Source organism: Pinus tabuliformis, chromosome 1_2 (genome assembly GCF_031772625.1).
Source record: "Pinus tabuliformis cultivar Carrire ecotype Pingquan chromosome 1_2, CPIR1, whole genome shotgun sequence".
Lineage (NCBI taxonomy): Eukaryota > Viridiplantae > Streptophyta > Pinopsida > Pinales > Pinaceae > Pinus > Pinus tabuliformis.
Window position 1 is genome coordinate 77,410,382 of NC_142298.1, and position 17,805 is coordinate 77,428,186.

The 17,805-nt window shown below is 36.7% G+C and overlaps 1 pseudogene; it reads right to left on the reverse strand.

The window, feature by feature from the left end:
* Positions 1-16,449: 16,449 nt before the first annotated feature.
* LOC149204497 (casein kinase 1-like protein HD16) lies at positions 16,450-17,230 on the reverse strand (annotated as a pseudogene).
* Between the last annotated feature and the right edge of the window lie 575 nt (positions 17,231-17,805).

Here is a 17,805-nt window from a genome sequence, read left to right on the forward strand (position 1 = left end):
GCCACATAACAAAGAAAGTATGAAACATATATAAAATGGGAGGGTCCTATCCTCATCCATCACATACACAAGCTCTTCAATTTGGAAGTAAAAAAATCTTCCTAAGCTCTCAAACACATGGCCTCATTATACCTGTCTTTAAAAGTGGGGATAAAAAAATTCCCTCTAATTACAGGACCATTATTGTTATAGGCCATTTTTTCACATCTGGTCAATAGGCCTACAAACCGGATCAACCCACATCTGTGAACATGTTGTCATCATCCCTACACAAAGTCCTAAACATGACCATTCCAAAATGTCTGCGTGTCTAGGTCTAACAGCTTAAAATCAAGCTTTTGAGCCCCAATGCACTTTGCCTCTTTAGAGAGATACGTTCAGCGTTGATTGCTTCCTTCCATACTAGCACTAATAGGCATCAACTTGCTCCTTGCTAGGGGTGCGCCAATTCTAGAAATTTGGGAAGCTTCTAAGGGTTGTTTTAACCATTCACTATGGATAAGAAGCTCGAGTCCTATCTAATCCTACCTTCGAGACTTCACCTCTTATCCCTTGAGCTAATCTTCCCCTCTTTAATGGATCTCAAGCCTAGATTTGTAAATGGATAACAATTCCTAAATTACCACACCCTCCTATAAATTTACTGCCATCCAAAACATTAGGGTTGAATTTTGGAGATTGATTATGCCCTCATGCTTCTGCCTTCAACCGAAAGGAGACATCATCTTCATGCATTAGGGTGACATTGAGGTGTGCTTTGTGACAAGGAAGGTCAAATCAAATTGGGGAGATCCTTACAAGATCAACTACTATTCTTGGTTGTAAAATTTCTCCCATTTCTATTAATACAAAGAGTATCTTGTTTTCTAATATGTGTTGTACTATGCTTTCCTTCATGTATTTCAATGCCTCATTGATTCATTAAATAGAGTAATTCAATTATTCTATGTAGATGTTGTAGGTCCTTATCTTGGTTTGCTTGTATGTGCATGTTCTAATTACGCCGTAAGGCGTTTCCCTTTGAAATGAATTGCCCTAGCCGCCGTCGTGTCTTATTGTAGACCGTAGATTTGTGGTGTTAGACGATTCAATGAAGTGTGATCGTTGATCCAAAACTTAACTGTTAATGAAGAAGCGGGTTAACGACGAAGCGGGACGGGCGCACCGCCAGCGAGCGATTCGTTTCGCAGCTGACATGTGCTTGTTATATTATTTTTCCATGACGCGTGATTTGTCCGTTGGTCCTCCGAGGCGCAGACGATTATTAATACGCGACACTCTCAACCATTGCATTGCAAATCCTGTTATCTCACATTTCTCGGTCCATTCTGGTCGATTGCTCGAACCTCGAGTAGGGAGATTTCTGCTTCGAATTTGTAGTGGCCTGTCTGAGATTCACATTTTCTCAGAAGGAATTGCGCTTAGGATTTTTGATTTTCCACATCAATTCGCAGTAACAGGCGCGTTGTGAGCGTGAGCGAGAATGGCAGGTGTAGGAAACTACGCATCTGCGGCTCTCTTGGCTGTTGTGTTGATAATGATGGGAGAGGGAGTAGCTACAACAACAACAGAGGTGACGGCAGCATCTCCCAGTCCAACAATGTAGGCAGGTGCTGATTCCATGGCCTTCGTTCCCTCTCTATTCTTCGCCATCATGGCCTCATTCATACCCTTCTTGGCCTCTCGATTTTACTGAGATCTGTTGCCGTTGCTCTTGGTCATTTTTAATGATCAGGGAGGGGTGGCTTTTATTATCCTATTTTATGTATATTTCTGATATGTATACGACATTATCCCCCGGGCGTCCACAACCATCATCCCCCTAATTTATTCCACACAAATTTTATATTTTGCAGAGCGCATTTCTATATCAGCCCCGGGCGGATCAATTCCCATCTAGTGACATATTTTTTGCCTACCTTGGTTGTTTTGCAGGAAAGTGACTGATGGTTACAAAGAATGTATCCACAAACGTTTGCAGCGAACTTATGGGCAAACATTTTCCCTCCTCAAATGCTTGGCTTAAGGTTCAGGGCACTTCTCTCCTCAAATGCTTGCCTTGAGGTTCAGGGCACTTAAACTTAAGGTAAAATCGAAATGACATATCGACTGTGTATTTCCCCATGCAGTTGATGCCACCTTCAATTCATTCATGCATGTGGGCGTCCATATGTGAATTGGTTTTCTGCGTGTTACCTGCCCGACATTACAATCAACTTTGGCGCCGATGGAATTGATTGCAGATTGGCATGCAATGACCTCAATACATATCTCAATAAAGCGTGCAAATATTGTCTCTTCTACAATGTACCAATAACCGAAGTCACATTTCAGAGTGTCCTTTACGATTTTCAATGGCGTATCTAAAAATTTGATCTGTGAAATATTGTATTTATTAGTCTTTCATTGTTTTAGCTTTCGAGGGACTTTGTTTTTATAGGTTAGCCTATTCAATCCCGATTTATTTGAGTTTCCTTTATTCTAAAAGAACTATTTTCATAAAATTGTGAAGCTTTCAACTATTTTTTTTAATGAAGCTTGGAAGTTTTCTTTATTGTTTTACAGGTGATAAAAATGCCTCAATATTGTGAGAAATACTATGACGAATCTATGAGTACAGGTACTTCCACTGTTTAAAATTTAGAGTTTGAATTAAAAAAAATACTTTCCCTCGGGTCTTCTTATTGGCGTTTCGGTTAATGTTTGTTAATCCTCTCATATTACTGTAATATATTTGCTTCTATTTTGTATTATGACTCGTGACAACGATTTGATTTTATTTTGTAACACTCCATTTGGGTTTTTTTCAGAGGAAAAAAAACAGAACCATTCTTTATTAAAAATGAGGAAGAGTTTTACATCTGCTTGGATTAAATGCAGTTCATTAGTACTGCTCAACAATGAATCTTGAAGACCAAAATCCATCCAAAAAACAAAACCCTGAAAGAGCATGGCAGCAAGCATATTTAGATGGTATCAAAACTAAAAAGGAAAACAAAGATAGCCATCGAACCATACAAAGGGCCTAGGAGAGACCACCAGAGATAGAAAAAACCTGCAAAAACCACCTATGAAAATTTGAAAAAGCCCTGCCCACATAATGAACCATCAACAAAGTACTCAAAATAGAAAAAATTAGGAGAAAGAGACAGGGCTTGCTTGGAGAGGGTGTCAGCAACGAGATTCTGTTCATAGTAGATATGCTGAAAGGAGATGTCAGAAAAGGTTGCCTTCAGATCCCTGATACAGATCATGCAATTATCATCCAATTGCAGAGGGAGGAGACCCCAAGGGTGGAGTCGCCCGAAATCCATTGAATCAAAGTAAGGCAATCCCAAAATATTGAAATCCGCTAGATGCCCAACCATAAGGAACACTGTAAGGCACCCCATAAAGCCATCATCTCAGCCCTGATATTGTCTCCCCTACCAACAGACCAGCAGGACCTATAATGTGAAGAGGGGTCAATTCTCAGGAAAGCACCACAACCACATATGCCTCCCGAGGAAGCCCCATCAAAAACAAATATGGGAAAGATGCTGGACATATCAAGCATGGAAATAAAATGGAAGGATGCCTTTGGCAACCAAGGACCGATTTCCATGACGAAGGCAACAATTTTTAAGGCAACCTGATATGAGTCAGAGAGTTTTCCTTTGAAGGTAAGATCATTCCAAGCCCTCCATATTCCCCGTAGTACATATAATGGAACAAACCTGTAAGCAGGTGCGTTTTGAGTCCAATTCATAAGGCATGCCACAATTGAAGAGTCATCTCGAGTGACGAAAACACCCAGCAAAAGAGAAACCTCCAGCCAAACAACAAAAAGCAAAGGGACAATGTAAAAATAAGTGGGAGTAGTCCTCAGAAGCTGATTTGCATAGAATGCACCTGTCAGGGCCAATGAAACCCTTCTTCAACAAGATATCCTAGGTGAGAATGCGGTTATACACTCTAAACCAAGAAAAGCATTTGATCTTCAATGGAGTGTCCCAACCCCACATGTTAGCAGACCAATCAGAATAAGGTAAAGAGTGAATGGAGGAGGAAATGTAATAATTACGCCGTAAGGCGTTTCCCTTTGAAATGAATTGCCCCAGCCGCCGCCGTGTCTTATTGTTGACCGTAGATTTGTGGTGTTAGACGATTCAATGAAGTGTGATCGTTGATCCAAAACTGAACTGTTAATGAAGAAGCAGGACAGACGCACCGCCAGCGAGAGATTCGTTTCGCAGCTGACATGTGCTTGTTATATTATTTTTCCATGACGCTTGTTATATTATTTTTCCATGACGCGTGATTTGTCCGTTGGTCCTCCGAGGCGCAGACGATTATTAATACGCGACACTCTCAACCATTGCATTGCAAATCCTGTTATCTCACATTTCTCGGTCCATTCTGGTCGACTGCTCGAACCTCGAGCAGGGAGATTTCCGCTTCAAATTTGTAGTGGCCTGTCTGAGATTCACATTTGCTCAGCAGGAATTGCGCTTAGGATTTGGGCTTTTCCACATCAATTCGCAGTAACAGGCGCATTGTGAGCCTGAGCGAGAATGGCAGGTGCAGGCAACTACGCATCTGCGGCTCTCTTGGCCGTTATGTTGATAATGGTGGGAGCGGGAGTAGCTACAGCAGCAACAGAGGTGACGGCAGCATCTCCCAGTCCAACAATGTAGGCAGGTGCTGCTTCCATGGCCTTCGTTCCCTCTCTATTCTTCGCCATCATGGCCTCATTTATACCCTTCTTGGCCTCTTGATTTTACTGAGATCTGTTGCCGTTGCTGTTGGTCATTTTTAATGATCAGGGAGGGGTGGCTTTTATTATCCTATTTTATGTATATTTCTGATATGTATACGACATTATAGGTCTAGGTTTTGTGGAGGCCATTCTTTTCTGGACGAGTGCCAGAGTATTTTGCATCTGCTACACGCTTTTCTTCCTTCATTGTTTATCCATTTACCCATTATAGGTCTAGGTTTTGTGGAGGCCATTCTTTTCTGGATGAGTGCCAGAGTATTTTGCATCTGCTACACGCTTTTCTTCCTTCATTCTTTTCACGGCCCTTTCTACTGAATATGATTTGAGTTAATAAATTTTGTTTGATAATCTTGGACTTAGCAGATTACAATTGCTTGGCAGATTTTGAGTTTTTTTTTTGTTGTTTTAGGGTTTTTTTATGAATCCCTTTGAATGTTATGATGTTGTTTGTCGAGAGTACTTTACAATGGGATGAGTTTAAATATGCTATCTAGTATGAGGGTAATGCACTAGAAGCATTGGTTTGCATGAAATCCTTTCCAACATAGGGTCATGTTCCATCTTTTTATGTTAGGGGAGTGACTGCATACTGTCATAAATGCTCTGGTATTGTATTCTATTGTATGGTTGAGTCTGCAAGAGGGCTTCTGCAGTTGAATGGTCAGTGGAGGGCTACATTAGAAATTAAATTCATGTCAGTTCAATTGAAGCAACCGTTTAATTGATGATAATTGTCCAGGCCCATTCTGCTTGAACGAATTCTTTTTCATGGATATTTTAATCGACAGCTGATGGCCTTATTCCTCTCCAGATGACTCTTGTTTTTACATAGTGACAAAGAAGGAAGCAGAGACTGTAAAGGGACCAGAAATAGCTGCTATAATTAATTGAATACCATATATTCATTATTCTTCGAGTAGCGTAAACTATTGTCAGATACGGTGTGTATATATATAAATATATGTCGGAGGATAAGAATACGCAGGATATCCATCCCCTTTCACCATTTACATCTCTTACGCTAACAAAGTTTGATATCAATGAGCCATGATAAGCTTTCCAGCTCTGTATGACCATAAATTCTTTTAATAGTGCATTATAGTATCTTTCCATCTGTGCATGTGATCATAAATTCTTTTAATAGTACATTATAGTATCTTTCCATCTGTGCATGTGATCATTCAAAATTTTCGATGTGCAGAGAGTCATTCATTTTAGGATTAAAAAAGTAGGAAGCATTTGATACCGTGGCATGCGAAAATTAAAAGTGCCACACTCATCTTTTGACATCGGACCAAAAGGGTACAAAGCATATTATAACCTGACATACTCATCTTCTGACATCAGACCAAAAGGGTACAAAAGCATATTATAACCTGACATACAAATCACAAATTCATTTGCTGACATATCCTGATAAAAGGGCAGAAAGCATAAAAATAATGGCATATAAGAAGAGTTGAAGATTTGGTAAGCCGGTGCAATTTGTTCTTGCGTTTTTCATCTTGTGTGTTGAAGATTTGGAAAGCTAATGTTATGGTGCAATTTGCTTTTAATCTTGTAAAATTAAATGATCCAAAATGACATTAATCATTTAAAGGGGCTTGGTGGATAAGGTATCACTCAAATGGCTATAAAAATGTTCTATGTTACACTTCACTTTATTTGCACCTAGATTCAAAATTGTGTTTGAACCTTTCAGTTATGTAGGTCGTGTGGTCGAGTCCGCCCCGCTACAGGACCGATCAGCATCCTGCGCTGCACAGGTCTGATATGGTAGATACGCGAGCTTGCTTGCTTGTCTGTATAATTTTAACTATGCAATGTGTATATGAAGGCAACGAGGATGTAGCTGGTTGTTACCTCGAAATGTTTCTCACTGTATGGTATGGTTGTATAAGGCTGATAAATTTACTCTCTGTAAACGTACGGCTCCTATTTCTTAATATCTAAAAGGGGTGAGGATTAAATATGGAAAAATGGCCTGCTATTTTACTGAACACCACACAAATAAGAGTATTAAAATATGAAAAGAAAGGGATCTGAGACGAGTAGAGAAAGAGGAGCACAGAAGAGCTAGAGGTAGACTGAGAAGTCAATCAACATTGTTAGAGTGGCTCCTCGTTGCTGTTCCATGAATGACGCCGAAGAATAAAACTCGCTCCCACACAGAACACCAATTTTTTCAGTCCGCCTCTTGTCCTCCTCAGCCCTTATGACGGCATGTCAGCCCTTATATATAAAGGTGCGACGATGTTTACACTGCAAACTGCATATTGATTTTCACATTTGTGTGTTTTTGAAATTTGTCCTTTGTGCTCGTAGAAGCGAGATATTCTATAAGATGTGTACTTCGTGCTCGTAGAAGTGAGGTATCTACTTAATGCTGTTTGTTTTCCAAGTTTGTTTATCAGAATGTTTCAATAGATAAATGTGAATCTAATTTGGTATCTATTTATCAATAGATACATGTGAATCTAATTTGGGATGTATTTATGGGGAGATCAAAAATAGGGTTTATAGATGTATTTTTTTTAAATTTTATTTATATTGGATTTCTTTTTGTAATGAGAATTTTTGTATTAAAAAAAAAATTCTACTGGAACATGCTGCTAAAGCAGTATATAGGAATGAAGGTTACAATTTTTGTATTAAAAAAGTTGTTATTAGAACATGTTGTTAAAAATTCTTCAATAAATGTAAAAGGAAGAGGACAAAAAAACCATACTTTTCTTGACAAAAAGAGAGCAGCGGATTCAAGACTAGATCTACTGAAAATTAAATACATTGTTTTTTGCGTACATGAATAGATTCTTACAAATTGCTTGCACAAGGTAATATAAAAATAAAACATCTCTAGAATTTAAGTGAAACCATCTTTTTACTAGATCTGTAGGAAGATCAAGACACCAGATTTTGGAGATTTCTTGCTTTGATATTTTCTATATTTTATTAATGGTTAATAACATTGATTAATTTTTAGAACATTTGAAAAAAAGAAGATTACATATTTTTCTTCTTTGCTTCTTACTTCTTTTCTAAAAGACTGTTTTTGTCCTTTCCTTAGGTGAAACCCCTTCCTCAACAGGTGAGTTGATGATCTCTGATTGCACTAGATCTGGAACTGCCTGATCAAAATGGGATATTGAATTAATCATTCAACCTTGACTTCTGCTTCTGTAGAGTGCAGAATTCCAAATCTATTTCTAGAGGGAGAATGGACCTGTGTGATCGAAATGAGGTATTGAATTAATCATTCAACCTTGACCTCTGCTTCTGTAGAGTGCAAAATTCCAAATTTATTACTGGAGGGAGAATATTGGTGAGACTCAAATCTATTAGAATGAGGCCTTTTGTGTTTCCTTGGAATTTGTTTGAATGTTCATTGCTATTTATTAATTTGAGAAGATGACGATGAAATAGAAAGAAGTTGAGATATTATAGTATTTGGACAAATTTTTGTAAAACACATACTTATCGCAAAAATTACATTTGAAAGGAACTAACTCATAATCTAGAACCTGAAGATGACTTGGACCCTCCAAGTCAGCTAAATTACCTTTGGGAGTTTTGCAAAATACATTTCAACACAAATTTTGACATGCTAGAAGTTGTATTCCTTGGACTGTAAACTAGTAATATAGCAGGTCAAATTACTTTTGGGAGTTTTGCAAAATACATTTCTAACACAAATTTTGGCACATGAGAAGTTGTATTCCTTAGAATGTAAACTAGTAATATAGCGGGCAAATTTTTTGATAGATTTAAAAATACCAAAAATTCTGATTTGTGGGTGAATTCTTAAAACTCGGTCATCAAATAGTAAGGACATAACAGAAAACACAAATAAAAAAAAAAGAAACTCGCAAACATAATAAATCCTCAGTCATGGAAAAGGAGTCCTGGAATGAGCGGAAGGCAGCAGCTGAGCTAGCGAACGGAAATTGCAAATTCCTGCAGCAGCTGAGCTAGCGAACGGAAATTGCAAATTCCTGCAGCAGCTGAGGGCGACAGCTAGGATTACCCTAGCCACTCCGTTCTCAGATCCTCCCCAGGTTAACATGGATGTATTCTAATGGATTTTAATGATGTAGTTGGAACTGTAATTAACTTTTTTATGTGCAATAAGTAAAATGAGAAAAGTAAGCGTCTTCATATGGCCACCTTTGTTGAAGCGAGCACAAGTAGAACAATCCTTTAACGAGACTCGTTGATTAACCTACCGGGCTATTCATTTTTCCCCTTTAATCACATCAACAAACTTTCTCCATAAACTTGTCGGCTTTAAGAGATTTTTGAGCAGAATTTCGCCCTTTTTTTAATAATTTAAATTTAAAAGAATCACAATTATAGATGAAAATGAAAACAATTGCAGCCTGCTGCTCATAGAATCTTTTTATTGAAAAATTGTTATGCCCAACTTACTCATACCTATTCCTATAGACTTGGCGTGTGTATTGCCTAAAATACTTGTTTAACCAAAAAGCTACCACAACATAACTAGCACAAAAGATTACAGAGAATTTGGCCCTCGAGGGGCTTCTTCATTCGTGCAACGTAAGAGTCTGCACCGCATGCTTGACTGAGCTCATATTCACATCGAACGAGTCCATTTATTGGCCTCGAACAGGGAAAACTCTGCAGATGGCTTGTAGGGGTGCTGAATCTCTGAAGTCGCTCCTTTGCACATGTTGGACCAAAATGAGAAGAGGTATGAAGATTTTCCGTAATTCGGTGACCAGAGTATACAGGAAACCCAATTTGTCTCCACCCGTTTATATTTCCTCTTGTGAGCATGCATACAAACTCCAAAAACATGCTCCCATTCATTAGATGCCAACATTTGGATGGCAGATTCAATTGCACATTGATCCCTAACACAACGTTCTGTCGTTGCTTTGTATTTCCAATCTCCCTGCCATCTGGTCCATTTGCAGGATGCATTTTCCAATTCGCGTTGAGCCTTATAAACATCACATTCACACAGGACACCACACCCTGCTAGACTGGCAATGAACCATGATGGCACCTAAGTCACAGCAGCACTGAGATAGTTCTTCTTCAACTTGTGACCCCTAGAGTGCAATCTGAAACTGATGCCCTTTGCTGGCTGAATCAATAATGTAATGACTGGTGAATTCACCAGACTTCTAGCTTGCTTGACATAGATCATCAATGCAAAACCCCAAACTCCTAATATCAGAGGAATCCGACTTGAAGGGCTAGCTAATACAATAAACCCAACACCCAAGAACTGGGCAATAAAACCACATGCACCAGTCTTCCTCATTATTATACAGTTAATAAATCCTATTGTTAGTAAGTATGAATGTTGAAGTAAAGGTCTCTGCAGTGGCTTTAACTCCCATTTCTCACTTGCGTACTTGAACTAACAGTATAACACTTGTGGCAACAAGACGTACTTGTGTATATAGTAAGGTTATATCATGGGACGGGAGAGAAGGCCGAGTAGCCCTCGTTGCCGTTTCTATGAAATACTCTTCTTAAAATGACCGACGTACTTGTGTATATAGTAAGGTTATATCATGGGATGGGAGAAAAGGCCGAGCAGCCCTCGCTACCGTTTATATGAAATACTCTTCTTAAAATGACCCCCAAATTAGTCCCCGACTCCGCCCTTGAATTGAGACCCCCATATTGGCCCCGAAACATTTATATCGATGTGGAAAAAGTTGAAGTCGGAATTACAGCAAGGGTCCAAAAGTTTATATCAATGTGGAAAAAGATCAATGTAGAAAAAGTCGAAGTCAGAATTATCAATGTGGAAAAAGTCGAAGTCGGAATTACGGCAAGGGTCCAAAAGTTGAAAAACTCTGTTAAAGTCGAGTGTTGTTCTTGCCCCACCATTGTTTGATTCTGCCAAGTGACATGTTTGCTGATTCCTTAAGTAATCACAACTTCTCTTATTTTCAGTGTGTTGTGTTGTCTTAAATGTGTACCATTCAGTATGGTTCCATATGTCACAAAAACGTGTATTTTTACTGTGTTCTCTTGTTTTAAATGTGTACTATTCAGTACGTTTCCATATATCGCAAACACAGCTCACAACAAAAAGGTCTAGATTTGTGTAGATCTTCTAATTTCAGACTAATTTCTGAACTTTAATTAGGAATTTTGCAACGATGTTTATATTATCATGCACCTCCTACACATCAAATCTAAGGTCAGTATTTATATTATCAAGAACCAAGAATGGTGAAGATTATGGCAGTCTATTTTGAGGTTTCCGCTACAGTCCAATTTACCCATTGTAATCTCATTATGATAGCAATTAGCCAGAAGTTTAGTCCTGAAACCCAATACGACAAAGCTTAAGTTTGTCCAATAATGATTGTACATACTGGGATAAGAACACTACTGCCTACTAGCCTTGTTGGTTTCTTAAAACTGAATAAATACTCGAATACAATTGAATCTTATTTGGAAACTGATTGATTCTTTGGTAGGAATTTGGAAGTCTGTCTTTACGCTGGTGACGCACCAGGGATGAGCTGGTTGGAAATCTGAATATGTTTGCTTGTTGGCACCTGAAGGCAAGGTTTGGAGTTCTTTTCCCTTTGGTGATAGTAGTTAATATTGTTTGCACATATTCCCCTCAGTGATATCAGAATTACTACTATTTACATCTTTTTTTATTGCTATCACCTAAAGGCAAGGTTGGAGTTCTTTTCCCCTCAGTGATGGCAGTTTTAATATTGTTTTACATGCCTTCCCTATTAGTGATGGTAGATTTATTCATCCTTCGGCTAGGGATTGAAGATCTATCCTGCTCCATAGTACTCACTTTGAATGGGGAGATACATGAACCTTGTACCTCATAAACTTGACCAATTAATGACTCTGTGGTGATCAAATTCTGGTAAGCCTCTAACATAGGGTGGAGTCTGGACTCTGGAAGACATATGTATGCATGCTTTATACATTTACCATTACTTCCAGTGCTTCTATGGCTTCTTTGCTTAATAAATGTCATTTTGACCATCCTTAGGGAGAACTTAGCACTTAATTTTAATAAAAAGTGTAATTTATAATTTGGATTTTTGGGTTTATATAGAGGATATATCCTAAAAATACTAAAATGGTAACACTTTCTAAACTCTTCAACACTTTCCAAACACTTCAACTTTTGGCTCTCATGGACTTGAGTATACAATTCGCACAATGTTGCATGTTGTCAGCTAAGTTTGCAGGTTGATACATGTTTGGTGATCTAGTTGCATGTTTTTTTGAAGTTTTACATCTTTTTATCCTTTTTTTTTCAAAAGAAAATACTTCACGGAAAACCTTCTAAGTTCTAGGTACTTTCTTATGATCTGTGAATGGAAAATGAGGTAAACGTTGATCCTGATTCTGGAGTGATTCTGGAGCGTAATATAAAGAGGATCAAGAAAGTCGAACTTGTAACCTCTCAAATTTGGGAAAAGATCTCATGTCTGGTTCATCTTGAACTAACCCCTGAGGCTCTACATTCTTCTACTCGTACAACAAGCATTCACAAATTTAGCTTTTCAGGTTTTTCAATTTTCATATCTTCATTTTTTGGTTTATCAATTTATGTTAAACTGCTCTCATTGTGTTTCATCATTTTTTTTTCTATTTGTCAGTGTGGCATGAAACTGGTAAACCTTTCCACTTGACTAAATAGAGTTTATAAATTGATGGACATGTAATTGGTCATTCAACGTGGCCTTGGTTCATCATTTGACCTTGTGTTAGATATATAAATGTTTGAAACATTGAAATTTTAAGTGATGTATATCGATGATTGCCTTGTCATTAGAATTTGACATGGTTCAATTTTATTTTGATTTTAAGTTTTAACTTATCTCTTTTGTTTTTGACTTTACTTTGTTGCAGAAACCTTTAGGAAATCACTCCTCTTAGATGTACCATCACTTACTTTAATGGGAATACCTTTTTATTTTTATGAAAGGCTACCTATTTATTGTGCTTGAACTATTTGACACCTTTGCTGACCTATTCATATTGGTAATTCCACTAAGTTCACAACTCTGGACGATAAGGAGGGGTGGTTTTCTTGTACTTTGTTGACACCAGTTAAATTTCATTTTGTCTATATGCTCTCCAGAATTTATCTGCAACATGTTTTCAGAACTTTATTTACCATGTTTGTTGTACCATCGATTTGCAAATGGGAAAAAATGTACCAATCACTTTGAAAATAAATATACTTATCACTTGTAATTGTTTTGTGCACTCCATGCAAATGCACACTATCCTTGACCGAAGAAAATGAGTCATTACCTGTATGTTTTGAGATTGTTCCGATATAAAATTTTCGAAGATTTCCAACAAACATTTGTCTCCTATTTAAATGGGTGGTTGAAATTATTTTATGCAACACTCCCCTTTAATTACAAAAAACAAAAATTTAAACTAAGATATTTTCTGGTCCGAGTCTAAGCTATGCTTACAAATTTTTTTTTTTTGACATCAGTTGGATTTCCTTTTCTTTTCTTCATTGCTTTAGCCTTGTCTTTTTGTTGTAAGCTTCAGATTTCAGTGTCTTTATTGGCTAGTGCAACTGTTCCATTGTTCCAAGTTGTCCATGCATGTCCTCTATTTCTTCAAAAATTGGCTTGTATGTAAACGACTACCACATGTCACCTTCCATAGCTTTCTCTTCATCAATTTGTTCCAAAATAAATCATAAAAATATTTTGTCTCTCAAGGACACTATTGCATGGAAATTTCATTAACATTTTTATTTTCTATAACATCCATGTTGCCTTCAACATTCATTGTTGCAACTTCTATGAAAACATCATTAACACATGGTGTTTCAAGCCATGTTTCAAGAAGTTTTAGTGTGAGAGATTCTCAATGAATACATCAACCTCTTTTTCAATGAAGATAAGTTATTGTAGCATATGCCGCTAATCTATGCCAATGGCATGTCCGTGTTTATTTCAAAATGATTTAATGTATCTAACATCATCTACAATATAATCTGAAAGATAACCCATCGATCATAACAAACCATAGCAGCTAGATTCTTTTAATGTCTTAAAAAAAACCAATGGATGCCAATTTGCGAGAGAAAAATGGTATTGCCACAGTAATATAAATCATAGCAGAGATCTTCATTCATATATATATATATATATATATATAGATAATGAGTATGTACTATAGAGATTTATTTATCTCAATGATAACTTGAGATTCTTCCAGTTATGACAAAAGAGTAAAATATTTAAAATAGAGCATGGACTATAGAAAGTAATATAAATCATAGCAGAGATCTTCATTCATATATATATATAACGAGTATGTACTATAGAGATTTATTTATCTCAATGATAACTTGAGATTCTTGAGATTCTTATCCCACGTTGCATATGATTTCAGTGTATGTAAATGAAAAATTAATAGATCAATTTAATCTTAATTTTGACGGATTTGATTAACTATTCTTCCCCACTCTATGCTATTCTTCCCCACTCTATGCCTTATGGCGTTTCCTTTGCAACATAAGGTGCAAATGCTAGTTATATCATATGGAGCTACAATTGTGTTACACATCATTTTGTCACCATGACATTGATATAAATGGATTTCTTACCATTCATGAACATGTTCCATTGAACTCCCTTAGAGGTCAAACAACCAAAAATCCCTTGAATAAGATGATAATTTTGGGAAAATTGTCTTGTATACCTTGTTAAGTATGACATGTGCACTTTTCCTAGAAGTTTTTGTGCATTCGCTATACTTATCGCTGAGAACGGAGCATAACTACACTCTGTCTTCCATTGTAGACCACGCAAGTGAATCAAAGAAAATTAAAAATAAAAAGTGAGATCTAGAAGCATCGTTGGGCGAATACATCCCAAATAAAATCTCCCAGGTCATATCTGTTCAAGCCAAACCCCTCAAATGATGTACCTAATTCCCTTTCCTAAAGGAACCCTAATACTCCAATTAAGGGATCTCATCCTCCTCTTTTGGATCTGAAACTTCTTCCTCTTGGCCTATAAATTGACCAGAGGGTAGAGGGATTGAGGAGGTCAGAAAAGATAGACTTATGTTGTTGAATTGAGATTGAAAGGATTATCATCTAAGGAAAGGGTTGGAGGCATTTTGGAGGAACCTCATGACATCAAGGCAAAGGTTGTAAGGATCTTCTTTATCCTTGAATTAATACAAATGAATTATTTTTTCCATTGTATTGTCTTACTGAAATGATGAATGGTTTATAGTTCTTTAGATATTCATTAAGGAAATTTCAATTTCTAATCTCCTTGATCATTAGATTAAGATTGTTTGAATTGTTATGTTGCATATGCCTTTGATATTTCTTATGTTTGTGGTTGCAGGTCTTTTCAAGCATTAAGAAGCTACATCAAGACAAGCGGGGATCTTCATCAAGCATTTTGCAAATAGGTGAGAGGCTTATTCATCGTCTTTTATACTCATAATTCAAACAAAGTAAGCTTAGGGAAAGATTTATTCAATTGTTTGTTTGTTTCTAGTTTCCTTTAGGATCTAGGGAGATCAATCTTGTCAGAAAGAGGGGTTTATATGCCTAAAACATTGGCGACCATATTTGGGAATGTTCAAGGAAAATTTTAAGAACCCCCCTAAATTTATATGTATAATAAATGGGCAAATCCCCATGATACATAAGAAAAATGGAGGGCGATTTTATGAATAATTTAATATGTGTATATAATTTTTTTGGCGAATCTCTCACTAGATTATATTATCTTATAAAATCATGGCGAATATTTCATCGAACTATAATATCTTGTAAGATCTTGGCGAATATTTCCCTGAATAATAAAAATTTGTAAAGTCTTGGTGATTCTTTTACTAAGTTATAAAACACTGTGAAGTCTTGGCAATTTTTTGATAAAATATAAAACCATATATGATAATAGGAAAACATATTCATTAAATTGTAATATACTAACTTACATGTTCAGAAAAAAGAAACATAATTTGTTCTTCCTATAAACAATGTTGCAAGCTTCAATGGGCGTGTTTGTCAAGGTTCTTACTGTACACTCTTGCATATCCCTCTATCAGTTTTGATAATATTCCACCACAAAGTTCTTGTATGTGTTGATATTGACCACCACTTCTATCGAGGTAGGAGAGATTAATATTTTCTCTACCACTTTTGTCAAGCTATGAGAGATTAATGTTTGCACAAATCATGGCATAAAAACACCTATTGAGTCTAAATATTTTGTTTACTAAAAAGACATAGGGACTTTCTATTGTTGAGAACTTTAGATTACATAACTCCAACGTTGCATATAGCATGTGCATATGTAAAGACAATCTTCTGCCAGAATATGAATGCTTTTCTAGAAAATGGTAGGACATCTCAAAATTCAAACAAATACAAAGAAAGGTATAGAGTCACAGAGCTCCATTCTCGATGATATAGTGCAACCATGCAATTATGCATGTATGAAATGCATCTAGTACACAACATGTGGCTCAAAATCAGCGTAATCCAAAGAACCAGAATCCACGGGTGGCATCAAATAAGTTGTTATTAATTTTGACACCAAAACATCTATAAGAGGAATTCTTTGGAGATTCTTCACAAATCTAGGAGCTTGGATTTCTCCAATTGCTATTATTTGTTGGTTGATGTCTACCATCCTATCAAGTTTCTTTTTAATTCTAGATTCTCAACATCCAAGACAACAAGAAAAATAATTGTTGTAGTTTGGTTTGTAATTTGGTCTAGGAACACTCAAAACAGAAGCTGCGTGGTCCCATGTCATTGCTATTGCAGTTATACGATACCCATGATCCCACTACCTATGGATGCCCTCACTAGGATATAGAAAATCAAGTTCAATGATCTAAGGTACAAATAAAATCCATTACTACAATTAGCTACATGAATCCAAAAAAGGCAACAAAACTATATGCATTGTTGGCACATTTGCATTACTTACCTAATCTGTAAAACCTGCATTTTGGGACATGACAACACCCCATCTACTTCCTGTAGAAGCCATAGAAGTAACATATAATCCCTTTCTCCACTTTTTTCTTATCCATTTGAATGGAAAAGAATCACTAACATTATAAGACTGTTGTGTGTACTGTGTGCCTGGAATACACAAAAGCTTAACAATTAATAGACCCTCTATCTATTGACCCATCAAAATTTGACAAGGGAAAACACCTACAGAAGCTTACCTTTAGACATTACTACCAGGGAGCTCCCACTGTTGGCCCCCACAATTGCACTTATGTAATAGTTTTTATCCCATTGTTCCATGATCCATTCTTACAAAAAAAAAGAAGAAGTAATAAGTACCACCATAATGTGAAGACCACTAATGATGCTTAGTACATGCATGTACACATCTTATATAAAGCGCGTAAAAATATAAACTTGTGAAGAAAGCGCCGAGAAAGCTCATAAACTTGTGCAATGAATCTAGTTCCTGCATCCATAATAACAGCCCGCAGATTTGAGAAATAAGCTACACTACTTATAAAAATACCATCTTAATTTTCTTTCTCAACATGTTGTGCAAGTCTTGTATCAGCCACATTATAGCGGTATCTGGCCACAAAATAGAGATAAATGTAATTTTAGAACTTAACAATAAGAGAAATGAATATAAATAGTGTAATATTCACAACCTGAAGTATCATCTCATATACAAATTTAATGCAAACCAAAATTATTCAACATTTTCAACCAATACAGAAAGGAAAGAATATTGTTGTCCAATGAAATCACATCAAATAATGAGTACAAACATAAGTATCAAAAGTGAAGAAAATATTGTTAAACTAACAATTCCAGGCACGATACCTCTATTTCATTGGTCATCGAGCATTATAAACACTGATCCATTGTGTAGTAGGCATAGCAAGCCGGACCTTTTACTTGGGTTGCTCATCAACATCTTCCTCCATAGTCAACCTACCTCTCTTTTGACCAACTTGGTAGACTAGCTTCACCAAATTGAAAACGCATTAGAGAGATTCCTACTTTCATTTCAGAGATGGGATTTCTTAAG